General features: G+C 40.8%; 1 pseudogene; it reads right to left on the reverse strand.

Annotated features, from left to right (window-relative positions):
- Positions 1-9,343: 9,343 nt before the first annotated feature.
- Positions 9,344-10,460, reverse strand: LOC133763154 (N-alpha-acetyltransferase 20-like; annotated as a pseudogene).
- Between the last annotated feature and the right edge of the window lie 1,998 nt (positions 10,461-12,458).

A 12,458-nucleotide genomic window follows, 5' to 3' on the forward strand; every position in this document is an offset into this window, starting at 1 on the left:
GTGGTGTTTGAAAATTGCTTATAGGGCACTGGAGAGGCAGCAGGGAGATTAGGAAAGGGCCGTGTTTGACTTCCATGTTTGAATGTGATAGGCAGGACATATGTGTGCCTTTGTTTGCATTTGCAATTCTACAAAAATGACAAGAAAAGGCTAAAGAGAGGATGAATTCAGAAACAACAAAGTACCATGGACTGGGCAATGACAATAGCTGTGTTTTATGTATTGAGCAGGGGAATGGAATTTTACTGTCTAGGGAGCCTTGGGGCATCTGACTGCTCAGATCCAAGGAAGTCATCTGGAGTAACAATGAGAAAATCAAGTGTTCCTAGCTCTCTCCCCCTCCCTCCTCCCAGATGAGCTTGCTTCTTGGCAGGCTTATGTTCCCTAAGCAGGAGACTAGAGCATCCATCTCTGAGGAATATAGCAATTTGAGATTTTGTTTTGTGAAAAGCACAATTTAGCATCTCTTATCCAATTTTATTCAGTTGAAGGTATTTGCTGGATGATCTGAGAACATTTAAACCACTCAGAGGTTTTGATCATTGTAATGGTAGATATACTCTTGCCTTGATCCTTGCTTTACATTGCATTTTAATGAGTTTCCCTTGTTTTAAGGCTTTCTATTTTTATCTTTTTCTGCTTGTGTTTAAAACTAAACTGCCTCTCCATCTAACATGGCCTTAAATTTCTGAGCTCATTTGCTTTCATCCTTTTCATTCCTACTTGAAGCCTAGACAGTTCTTTCCTGATCTCATCTATTTCCTGTAATATCTTGTCAAGCACTACCCACAGAAACCCATCACAGAGTTTAATTCCATGTTCCCTACCTCTAACTTGGGAACTACAGGTGATTACTATCACAGTCTGTCTTCGTGTTCACAGTTGCACTACGTACTTTGTCACAAGTACGTAGCATGAATTACCTCCTTTCCTTCCCCTGGTGTTGGCTTCTTCATCACTGATCCTCAGCCTGTATGACAGTGTTACACCTGTCATGCTTGTTGCTAAAGAAGTGCCTCACTTTTGGAGCCAGTGATAAAAATGCCTCAAGATGACATAATTTATGCTGTGGTAACAGCTCTCAAGCCTGGGTGCCTACTTACAACTAAAGTATTTTATTGCTTGTGCAAAGTCTGCTTCATTTCCATTGTCTCTCCTGAGCTGCTATCCTCTGCATTAGCTCAGTGTTCCAAACTGGTTTGACATTTACATCAATACATACTTCTACCACCACTAAGAGAAAGAAGAAAGGCTGGGGATTTGGGAACCGCATATAAATACTTCCACCCAGAAATAGTGAAAGTCATTTTCTGTCAAATTATTTGATCAAAGTAAGCCTTCAGCCATGCTAACTTTATGGAATGGGATAGAGAAAACTGTCCTTGCATCTGTAATAAGAGGAGGATCAAAAAAACTCCACAGAAGATGTTGCATCTACTGAACAAGAAAAAGAGGCTAAAAATGAAAGAAGCTTTGTGAAAAAAAGGTTCTTTTAAAAAAATTATTTAATAAATATAAATTTCCAAAGTACAGCTTATGGATTACAATGGTTTCCCCCTCCATTACTTCCCTCCCACCCGCAACCCTCCCCTCTCCTACTCCCTCTCCCCTTCCATTCACATCCGTTCATGAAAAAAAGATTCTTAAAAAAATTGGTAACAGAAGTATTACCAAAAAAAAAATCTCTAAAACTTTCAGAAGGAATCAGAAGTTTCCAGGAAACAGAATAAATTTAGATTAAGATAGGATATTTCTTGGAATTCTATGTTAAGTCAAAGTATCCAGAAGGTGTAAAGATAGAATAAATAATTCTGGAGGTTAGGTATCTGAACTATTCTTTCTTAGAAATTAATTAAGAATTTTTCAACAAAACAAAGGAATATTAAATGAGTAAGTTGACATAGGACCCATATCATAGAATACAAATAAGGGTTTCAAAATTGATAAGAGGACAAGAGAAATATGAGGATGAAACTGATAGGAAATCAAAGGATCACAGACAAATTTGCTACTGGCCTAGAGAGCAACCAGTTCAAATAGAAACTGAATAAAAAGCTTCAGGAGTTATTTCTCCCAGGAAGAGAAGAGGAAATGTAGGGATTATCTGATGTGTCTGAATATGTTGAATGAGAATTTACATTTTCTTGTTCAGTAGATGCAACATTTTCTGTGGGAGTTTGTTTGATCCTCCTCTTATTACAGTCACAAGGGCAGATTGCGCTTTTCCATTCCATGAAGTTTTCTTCCCTCCCCTCCCCTTCCCTTCCCTTCCCTCCCCTCTTCTCCCCTTTCCTTTCCTCCCTTCCCTTCCCTTTCCTTCCCTCTCCTCCCTTCCCTTTCCTCCCCTCCCCTTCCCTCCCCTCTCCTCCCCTTTCCTTCCCTTCCCTTCCTTCCCCTTTCCTTCCCTTCCCTTCCTTCCCCTCCCCTTCCCTTCCCTCCCCTTCCCTTCCCTTCCCTCCCCTCCCCTCCCTTCACTTCCCTTCCCTTCCCTTCCCTTCCCTCCCCTCCCCTCCCCTCCCCTCCCCTTCCCTCCTCTCTCCTCCCCTTTCCTTCCCTCCCCTTCCCTCCCTTCTGCTTCCCTTCCCTTCCTTCTCTCTTCCTTCCTTCCCTCCCTCCCTCCTTCCCTCCTTCCTTCCTTCCTTCCTTCCTTCCTTCCTTCCTTCCTTCCTTCCTCTCTCTCTCTCTCTCTTTCTTTCTTTCTTTTTCTTTCTCTCTTTCTTTCTTAACAAGGAAGACAAAATATCAAATGGTGTTTGTAGAGCAAATAAGCTGAAGCCTGAGAACCGATCACTGAATGTGTCATTGTGGGGATCATTCATAATCTTGACAGTTGTGGATTGCATAAATGAAGATGATACATACACAATCAACTATATCATCTGTCCCCATTTTTGTTGTTATTTTAAAATTTTATTTAAGGTATAAAAATTTCATATATTTCATATATACAGATTTAGGAGCGTAGTGATACTTCCCATCCTACCCTCCCTACTGCCCATGCTCCCACTCTACCTTGTCCTCTCTCTCTCTTATTCACTCTCTGAATTTTTACAATGATCTAATTTCAGTTTACCCTATACTCATAAGATTAACCCTAAACTAAGTAAAGAGCTCTAGAAATAGTAAGAAGAAAAAACTGCTATTCCTCAACAAGAAACAAGGGCTGTAAACAATCATCAAATCTCAAAATGATAATTTTACTCCTATAGATTACATTTTAGGTACTTTATTGGTTACCACAGATCAGGGAAAACATATAGTGTTGCTATGTATTCGTTCTGAGAGGAGGAGTGTGGTGGGGGCAAGAGGCACAGAGTCACCACACAGACCCTGGGAGCTGGGTGAAAGCAAGCCAGAGGGGAGCAGCCTGCAGGCTCGTTTATTTCAGTTGGTACAGCAGCTTATATAGTCAAGGCAACCAATCAGGTCAAGGGGCAGTTTATGCCCTAACTGATCACAGCCTGTTGCCAGGCAGTTTCTGAAGCCATCAAATCACAGCCTGTTGCCAGGCAGGCTCCATTACCATGTGGTTTCCAAAGCCATCCAATCACAGCCTGTTGCCAGGCAGGCTCTGCTGTCATGTCGTTTCCAAAGCCATTCAATCACAGCCTGCTGCCAGGCAGTTTCTGTTGCCAGCGGCCATCTTGGCATGGCCTTCTCATTCCACCACATTTCCCCCTTTTCGTTTATTTTTGAGCAACAGGAGGCATTATTCTTGGCCATACCTTTGTTGACCCCATTCCCATGTGGTATCCGTATGCGGCTGTGCCTATCTTAGATTGTCCCCCAAGGAATCTTACTTGTCGTTGACTAACCAGCCCTCAAAACAGGAGACCACAGGAGTGCTTGCTCAGATGGGGGTAGGAATGAGGAACAATGGTAATCAGGAATGGCGTGACCGCACACAGGTTGTGGGCTGTTCGAGTGGCTGACCAGAGTTAAGTGGGGGAGTAAAGCAGTAACGGATGTGGCTATGGGCAGTTTCTCAGGGTAGGATGATAGGGCAGGTGCGTCCGCTAACAAGGCAGACTCTCAGTCTTGTTCAGCTGGTTCCGGTTGGCTGTCAGTTGCAGGCTTGATGTTTCTGGCTGGTACCCAAATGGGCTGTCCCGCATTCTCTGGAAAGACACAAGCATATCCTTGGCCCTTGGTTAGCAGAAGCCTTTTTACAGGCGTTGGAATCCAGGGCCAGAATTCTGCATCCACTTTGAGATTAAAGGCAAACATGTGGGTGGGATGGGGTCTAGTGGCTGCCCTAAGAGCCTGGGGTGCCTGGGGACTTCCACAAATGTGGGGATCCTCACTGGGTGCAGATGTGATGACCGCGCATGGGTTATTGCCTCGAGGTTGTCCACATTCATCCTACGGGTATTTGGGGGGTGGCTGACTAGGCATTGCTGCGTTGTCTGCTGTCATGTCATTTTCACTGTTAGAGCTCTCTCTCCGTAAGTCATCAACTGTTACTTGTGAGGCAGTAGCCTGGAGTAACAAGCTCTTATCACTCACAGATTCATTATGTTTGGTAATCTGTGTGGGTTTCTGAGGGGGCTATCTTTCCCATGTTTGTGCACCTAAGTGTGGCACGCCACACCAACTCTAGCCAAAGAAAAGATACCCATAGCACTGCTGACATAACAAAACAAATTCTTAGCACCTCAGTGGCTGATGGCATTATGCAGGGGGTTCCCTACTTTAGAAGAACAGACAGTGGTGTATCAGACTGTAAATATGTCCTATGCTTAGTGGGGGACTTCCTATTTGTCTTTTTAGGACTGGCTTATTTCATTAAGTATAATGGTTTTCAGTTGCATTTATTTTGTTGTAAACAACAGGATTTCATTCTTTTTTATGGATGAGTAGTATTCCATAGTGTATATATACCATAATTTCTTTCTTTTTCTTTTTCTTTTTATTTGATAGGTAGAGTTATAGACAGTGAGAGAGAGAGACAGAGAGAAAGGTCTTCCTTCTGTTGGTTCACTCTCCAAATGGCTGCAAGACCAGAGCTGTGCCAAAGCCAGGAGCCAGGTGCTTTTTCCTGGTCTCCCAATGAGGATGCGGGGGCCCAAGCACTTGGGCTATCCTCCACTGCCTTCCTGAGCCACAGCAGAGAGCTGGACTGGAAGAGGAGCAACCGGGACTAGAACCCAGTGCCCATATGGGATGCCGGTGCCGCAGGTGGAGGATTAACCAAGTTAGCCACAGCGCTGGCCCACCATAATTTCTTTATCCAGTCTTCAGTTAATGGACATCAGGGTTGATTCCATATCTTAGCTATTGTGAATTGAGCTGCAGTAAACATGGGGTGCAAATCACTGATATGTGGATTTCTTTTCGTTTGGGTAAATTTTCAAGAGTGGGATTGTTGGATCATATGGTATACCTATTTTCAACTTTCTAAGGTATCTCCATGCTGCCTTCCAAATGGCTGTACTAGTTTACATTCCCACCAACAGTGGATTAGGGTATCTTTTCCCCCATATACTTGCCAGCATTTATTGATTGTTGATATTTTTATGAAAGCCATTTTAACTGGGGTGAGGTGAAACTTCATTGTATGTTTGATTTGAATTTCCCTGATCCTGAGCATTTTCTCATGTCTCTCTTGGCCATTTGAATTGCCCTTTTTGAACAATGCCTGTTTAAGTCCTTTGCCCATTTTTTCACTGGATTGTTTGACTTGTTATTGAATTTCTTGAGCTTTTTATAGATTCTGGATATTAATCCTATATAAGTTTATAGTTTGCCAATATTTTCTCCTATTCTGTTGGTTACTTCTTTACAGAGTATTTCTTCTGCAAATGCAGAAGCTTCTCAGCTTGATGTAATCCCATTTGTCAATTTTGGCTTTGATTGCCTGTGCAATCTGGGGTCTTTCCAAGAACTCTTTACCTATGCCAATGTCTTTCACAGTTTCCCCAATGTTTACGTCTGGTTATTTGATGGTATCAGGTCATAGATTTAGATCCTTGATCCATTTTGAGTCAATTTTTGTATAAGGGGTAATGTAGAGGTCTTGTTTCATACTTCTGCACATAGAGATCCATTTTTCCCAGTACCATTTGTTGAAGGAACTGTCCTTTCTCCAGGGATTGATTTTGGCTCCTTTGTAAAAGATTAGTTGGTTGTAGATGTGTGGATTGATTTCTGGAGTTTCTATCCTGTTCATTGGTCTATATACATATTTTTGTGGCAGTATCAGGCTGTTTTGATTATGAATGCCCTGTAGTATGTCAAAATCCAGTTGTGGTTCTTCTGGCTTTGCTTTTATTGTTTAAGATTTCTTTAGCTATTTGGGGTCTCTTGTGTTTCCATATGAATTTTAGCATCTTTTTTTCCTCCATCTGAGAAGAATGTCATTGGTATTTTGATTGGTTTGCCCTTGAACCTGTAAATTGCTTTCAGTAGTATGGACATTTTAATTATTTAATTCCTCCAATCCAGGAATATGGAAGTTTTTTTATTTTTTGTGTCATCTTCTATTTATTTCTTTAATGTTTTGTAATTTTCATCATAGAGCTCTTTCATCTCCTTGGTTAAATGTATTCCAAGGTATTTGATTTTTTTTGTAGCTATTGTGAATGGGATTGATCTTAGAAGTTCTTTCTCTGCCATGGCATTATCTGTATACAAAGGCTATTGATTTTTGTGTGTTAATTTTATATCCTGCCACTTTAGCAAGTTCTTTTATGATTCAAACAATCTTAGTAGAGTCTTTTGGAACCCCTATATATAGAATCATATCCTCTGCAAACAGAGATAATTTGGCGTCTTCCTTTCCAATTTGTATCCCTTTGATTTTTTCCCTCCCTAATGGTTTTTTCTAAAACTTCCAGGAATATATTAAGTAGTGATGTTGAAATCAGGCATCCTTGTCTTGTTCTGGACCTTAGTGTAAATGCTTCCAACTTTTCCCCATTCAGTAAGATGTTAGTTGTGGGTTTGTCATAAATTGTCTTGATTGTGTTGAAAATGTTCTTTCTATACCAAATTAGTTGAATGTTTTCATCATGAAAGGATGTTGTATTTTATCCAATGCTTTCTCTGCCTCTTTTGAGATAATCATATGGATTTTGTTCTTTAGTTTGTTAATGTGATGTATTACATTTATTGAGTTGCAAATGTTGAACCATCTCTGCATACAAGGGATAAACTATTATGTCTGGGTGATGATTTTTCTAATGTGTTATTGGATTCTATTGGCTAGTTTTTTTTTTTTTTTGAGATTTTTGCATCTATGTTCATCAAGGATATTGGTCAAGGGTTATCTTGTATCTTTTTCTGGTTTAGGCATTAAGGTGATGCTGGCTTCATAGAAGGAATTTGGGAGGAGTCCCTCCTTTTAAATTGAATAGCTAAGGAGAATTGGAGTTATTTAAAAGTCTGGTAGAATTCAGCATTGAAGCCATCCTGTTCTGGACTTTTCTTTGTTGGGGGGATCTTTATTACTTTATTTGTTTACTTTATTATTCAATCTCTGTCTTCATTATGGGTCTGTTAAGGTTTTCTATGTCTTCATGACTCAATTTTGATAGATTGTATGTGTCTAGGAATCTATCCATTTCTTCTAGATTACCCAATTTGTTAGAATATAGCTCTTTGTAGCAATTCTTGATGATTATTTTTATTTCTGGTTTTCTTATCTAGATCTTAAGATGCATTGAAAGCTCATTTTTTGGATGCATTTCCAAGTTCTTGATGTAGGCACCAACTGCTATAAACTTCCCTCTTACATTCTTATTAAATAATATATGCTCTTCATATTAAGCTGTATCATTTCTCCATGTCTCCATAATATATGTTCCATGTATAATTTTTAAATTAGAAGTATATAAGGCCTGCGCCATGGCTCAAGAGGCTAATCCTTCACCTGCAGCGCTGGCACACTGTGTTCTAGTTCCGGTTGGAGTGCTGGATTCTGTCCCAATTGCTCCTCTTCCAGGCCAGCTCTCTGCTGTGGCCCGGGAGTGCAGCCGAGGATGGCCCAAGTCCTTGGGCCCTGCACCCGCATGGGAGACGGGGAGAAGCAACTGGCTCCTGGCTTTGGACCAGCGCAGCATGCTGGCCGCTGGCCGCAGTGGGCATTGGGGGGTGAACCAACAGAAAAAAAGGAAGACCTTTCTCTCTGTCTCTCTCTCTCTCACTGTCCACTCTGCCTGTAAAAAAAAAAGTATATAAACATGTAAATGCAACTGAGGGGAAAAACAAAAATAAAAAATTTTTAGCACCAACAATGTATTTTATTACTCATCTTAGATTTATACATTTCATATATGCTTTTTTTTTTTTACAAAAATGATTTATTTTTTTGAAAGGCAGAGTTACAGAGTGAGAAGGAGAGCCAGAGAGAGAGAGAGAGAGAGAGAGAGAGAGAGATCTCCCATCTGCTGGTTCTCATCTGCTGGTTCACACTCCAAATGGTCACAATGACTGGGGCTGGGCTAGATAGAAACCAGGAGCCAAGAATTTCGTCCATGTCTCCCAGGTGGGTGCAGGGACCCAAGCATTTGGGCCATCCTTTGCTGCTTTCCCAGGCACATTAGCAAGGAGTTGGATTGGAAGTGGAGTAGCTGGGACATGAACTGGCACCCATATGGGATGCTGGCACTGCAGGCCATGGCTTAACCTGCTACACCACAAAGCTGGACCCTTCATATATGCTTTTAAATCTTTGATTAACAATTTAGTACAAAATAAAAAAATTTATGCAGCAGTGGTTCTCAGGTACTGAGTGAGGGGGAGATTGGAGCTAGTGTTTTCTTTAGCACCTAGTGAACATGATGAAAATGAGAGTGGAATGTTTCCTCTGAATTAGCTGCCTTTTTGATTGAATCTTAGAATAGTGAACATCTTTAATAGGTATGATATTGCTAACTGGAAGCAAAGATGTTTAAATTATGGGGCTGGCACTGTGGTATTGTGGGTAAAGCTACCACTTGCAGTGCCAGCATCCCATATGGGTGCTGGTTGGAGTCCTGGTTGCTCCTCTTCCTATCCAGCTCTCTGCTGTGGCCCAGGAAAGCAGTAGAAGATAGACCAAGTCCTTGAGCCCTTGTACCCACGTGGGACACTTGGATGAGCTCCTGGCTCCTGGCTTCATATTGGTCAAGCTCTGGCTATTGCAGCCATCTGGGGTGTGAATCAGTGTATGGAAGACCTCTCTCTCTCTGACTCTGCCTCTCCGTAACTTTGCCTTTCAAGTAAATGAATAAATCTTTCAAAAAGAGATATTTAAAGTAAGTATAACTCGTATTTTCTTTATGGCTTTAAGACCTCAATGATTACTTTTCTTCTAATAGAGCTTTCAAGATCATCTGGTGAAAATGTTTTTGTCTGAAATTATCTAGAGCATCTGCCTAAGAACCACCGCCGATGGGGATTCAGTGTCCTCAGGCCTCACAGGATGAGATAATGCTATGACTTATTTCTTTCAGTATCATTGGAAAGTGCTTCACTCATATCATAGGCATCCTCACTTTGTTTCCCAGTGGCTGGCCAAATGGTATTCTAGGATCCTCCTGTATACATGGTAGCCCAACTGCTAAAACATGTTGACTACAACTTGGTTAGATGATTTAATAAAGAGATAAGTAAAAACAAAACAAAACAAAAATAACAACAACAAAACACCTCACCTTTTCTTTCTGAAATCTCCTATAACAGCTCCATAAGATTAGCAGCCAAACTCAGGCACTGAAATTCTGGGGTGACAGAGCTGTGACATGCCCATGCCATTCTTACAGCTACTGAGCCTTCAGCTTTACCCATAATATAACTGATTAATTCTCTACCAGGTGCCTCTGCAACAATGAAGTACTCTGGCCAGTGGGCCAGGCACTATAAGTGAAAAAGAATCCTGTAAGTTTCTGTAAGTGGATCCAAATTAACGTTGTTGAAGCAGAACAGGTCGTCGCAGATCAAAACCAGAAGCGTGGTCACCTCTCCATCACTGTCCCAATTCCTGAAACCAGATCACCTAGACCCTGCACCCCCTCTGCCAGAAATCCATAAAGATATATTTATGACTAAGAAATGCTATTAGTATAGAGGTAAGGAGGGATAGTAGCGTGGAATCCGGCAGTGGTGATGGTGAGAAATGGGTAAAGATTGACATGTAGGTAGACGTGGCTCTGATGATGGATTGCATGGCAGATTGGCATGGGGAAAAAGAGGGATTAAAGACAACTTGAAGGCAGGTCTTGTGAATCCTCACTGAATACTTCTCAAAAATCTCTCACTGTTGTTTAAGAGCATTTTTTAATAAAAAGCTTAATTTCTTTTAATTAAGGACAGAGGGAGAAAGAGATACAGAGAGAGAGCATTCCCATCTCTTTGTTCACTCCCCAAATGCCTACAACAGCTGGAACCGGGCTAGACTAAAACTGGGAGCCTGGAACTCTACCTGGGTCTATCCAATGGGTCCAAGGATGTAACTTCTTGGGCCATTACTTGTGCCCCATCTCCCCCACAGTGTACACATTAGCAGGAAGCTTTGAACCCAGGACCTATGACATGGGTTAGGTGTGTCCATTACTTTCAAAGTAATTCTTAAGTTGTATCTTTGATTAAAATACCAAAGTCTTAGATGAGAGAAAAGGGTACATTTAGCATACCTTATTAATTTGATGATTCTATTTTAAGTAATACTACATGGGTTCTACTGGTGTTCTAGAATCTTACAGAAAGCCATAATGAATCAGGTCTTAGGAGGTGAAAACAAAAACTCTTTGATGATCATATGTCATTTGTTTAATAAGAGTTAGTGCAAGAAATGAGACTCATGTTCTCATTCTCATTTAAGCTATGATAGTAACCAGCTCTGTTTTTTTTTAAAGAAAAATATATAAACTATCTGATCCTTGATTTCTTCAGTAGTATGAGTGTTGTCATTGCTACCTTATATATAGGCCATGTACTTCCTAATCCACACTCTACTAACAAGTCTATAGCAATAATACACTGGGTATTAGTCAAACCTATTTCTTTGGTCTATTCATTTTAGGATTGGTTAGTGTTAAGAATGGAGGGAATCAAATTCATTTTTGCAGGCTTCAGTGTGAAATCCTAAATCCTTCCATTGAGTAAGAAATCTCCCTTTTCCTCATCTGTTCCGCTACAACTGGTACAGCTGACTTTTATTCCTCCTTAGTATTCAGGCTGCAGGAGGAAGAATGATCGTAAGGCCAATTGATTTCTAAGTATGACTGTGCTGTGGTTATGTTTCCTTTAAGTAGAAAATCAATATATTTTGGTTGAATGTCTCTCACAAGAAAGATACTGAGGGTGATGACACATATAAGACATAGTGCCACTTTTGAGCTATTTATAATCTCTGTACAGGTAGAGATAAGCCAAAAGTGCATGAAAAATGATTGACAACATGAAATGCAATGGAGACAACAATGTCTGTAAGAATTCACATCCAGGAATAATCGCAGTGAACTAGTATGATTAGGAAAATATACGTAGGGTGGGACTGAGTATATTTTTATAGATTTATCTAAGTGATAGGGAATGTCAGGGATTGAGGATGGGGAAGAGATAGCACAAAGAAGAAAAAAACTGATAATGGGAAAATAAAAGTAGTTATAAAGCCATAATAGTAATTATAATTAAAAATTTAATTGTTGGGGCCGGTGCTGTGGCGCAGTGGGTTAAAGCCCCAGTCTGCAGCGCCAGCATCCCATATGGGTGCCGGTTCGAGTCCCGGCTGCTCCACTTTCAATCCAGCTCTCTGCTATGGCCTGGGAAAGCAGTAGAAGATGGCCCAAGTTTTTGGGCCCCTGCACCCATGTGGTAGACCTGGAAGAAGCTCCTGGCTCCTGGCTTCGGATCAGCTCATCTCTGGCTGTTGCGATCATTTGGGGAGTGAACCAGCAGATGGAAGAACTCTCTCTCTCTTGCTCTACCTCTCTCTGTAACTCTTCCAAATAAATAACTAAAAAAAATCTTAAAAAAACCTTAACTTTTAGGTAATCAGGATTCATTTTCTACTCCTATCCTCATTGCCCTGACTATGGGTCCTACAGCACAGGATGTTAGCTAGAACACTAACTAGAGAATTTAGATGCTTATTAACATTTTCTCAAGTCATGAGAATCAGGTACTGTCATAACGGGTTTCTCTCAGAGAGTAAAGCTTTCACAGAGATTTTTTGGCATCTCAAATTTCAATTCCTTCTGTGGAACAAAGATTGTTTCTCCTTTCAGTAAAAGTCATAGAAGTCACCCATATTCCTATGATAAGGAGTTGCAACCTTCAACCTTGGTCTGAGAGGTCTCTGATCTCAATGTTTTAAATTGTTGGGATTTTTGATATTCAGTAATGAAGAATCCTGTAAACACCATGTACAGTTGTAAAACCTTGGCTATAGTATCAGGCTGAGTTCAAATCCTGATTCCGCTCATCAGCCATGTGACTTTGGGCAAGTTACTAACTGCTCTGAGCATAATTTCCTT

This window comes from Lepus europaeus, chromosome 1 (genome assembly GCF_033115175.1).
Source record: "Lepus europaeus isolate LE1 chromosome 1, mLepTim1.pri, whole genome shotgun sequence".
In the NCBI taxonomy this organism is placed as follows: domain Eukaryota; kingdom Metazoa; phylum Chordata; class Mammalia; order Lagomorpha; family Leporidae; genus Lepus; species Lepus europaeus.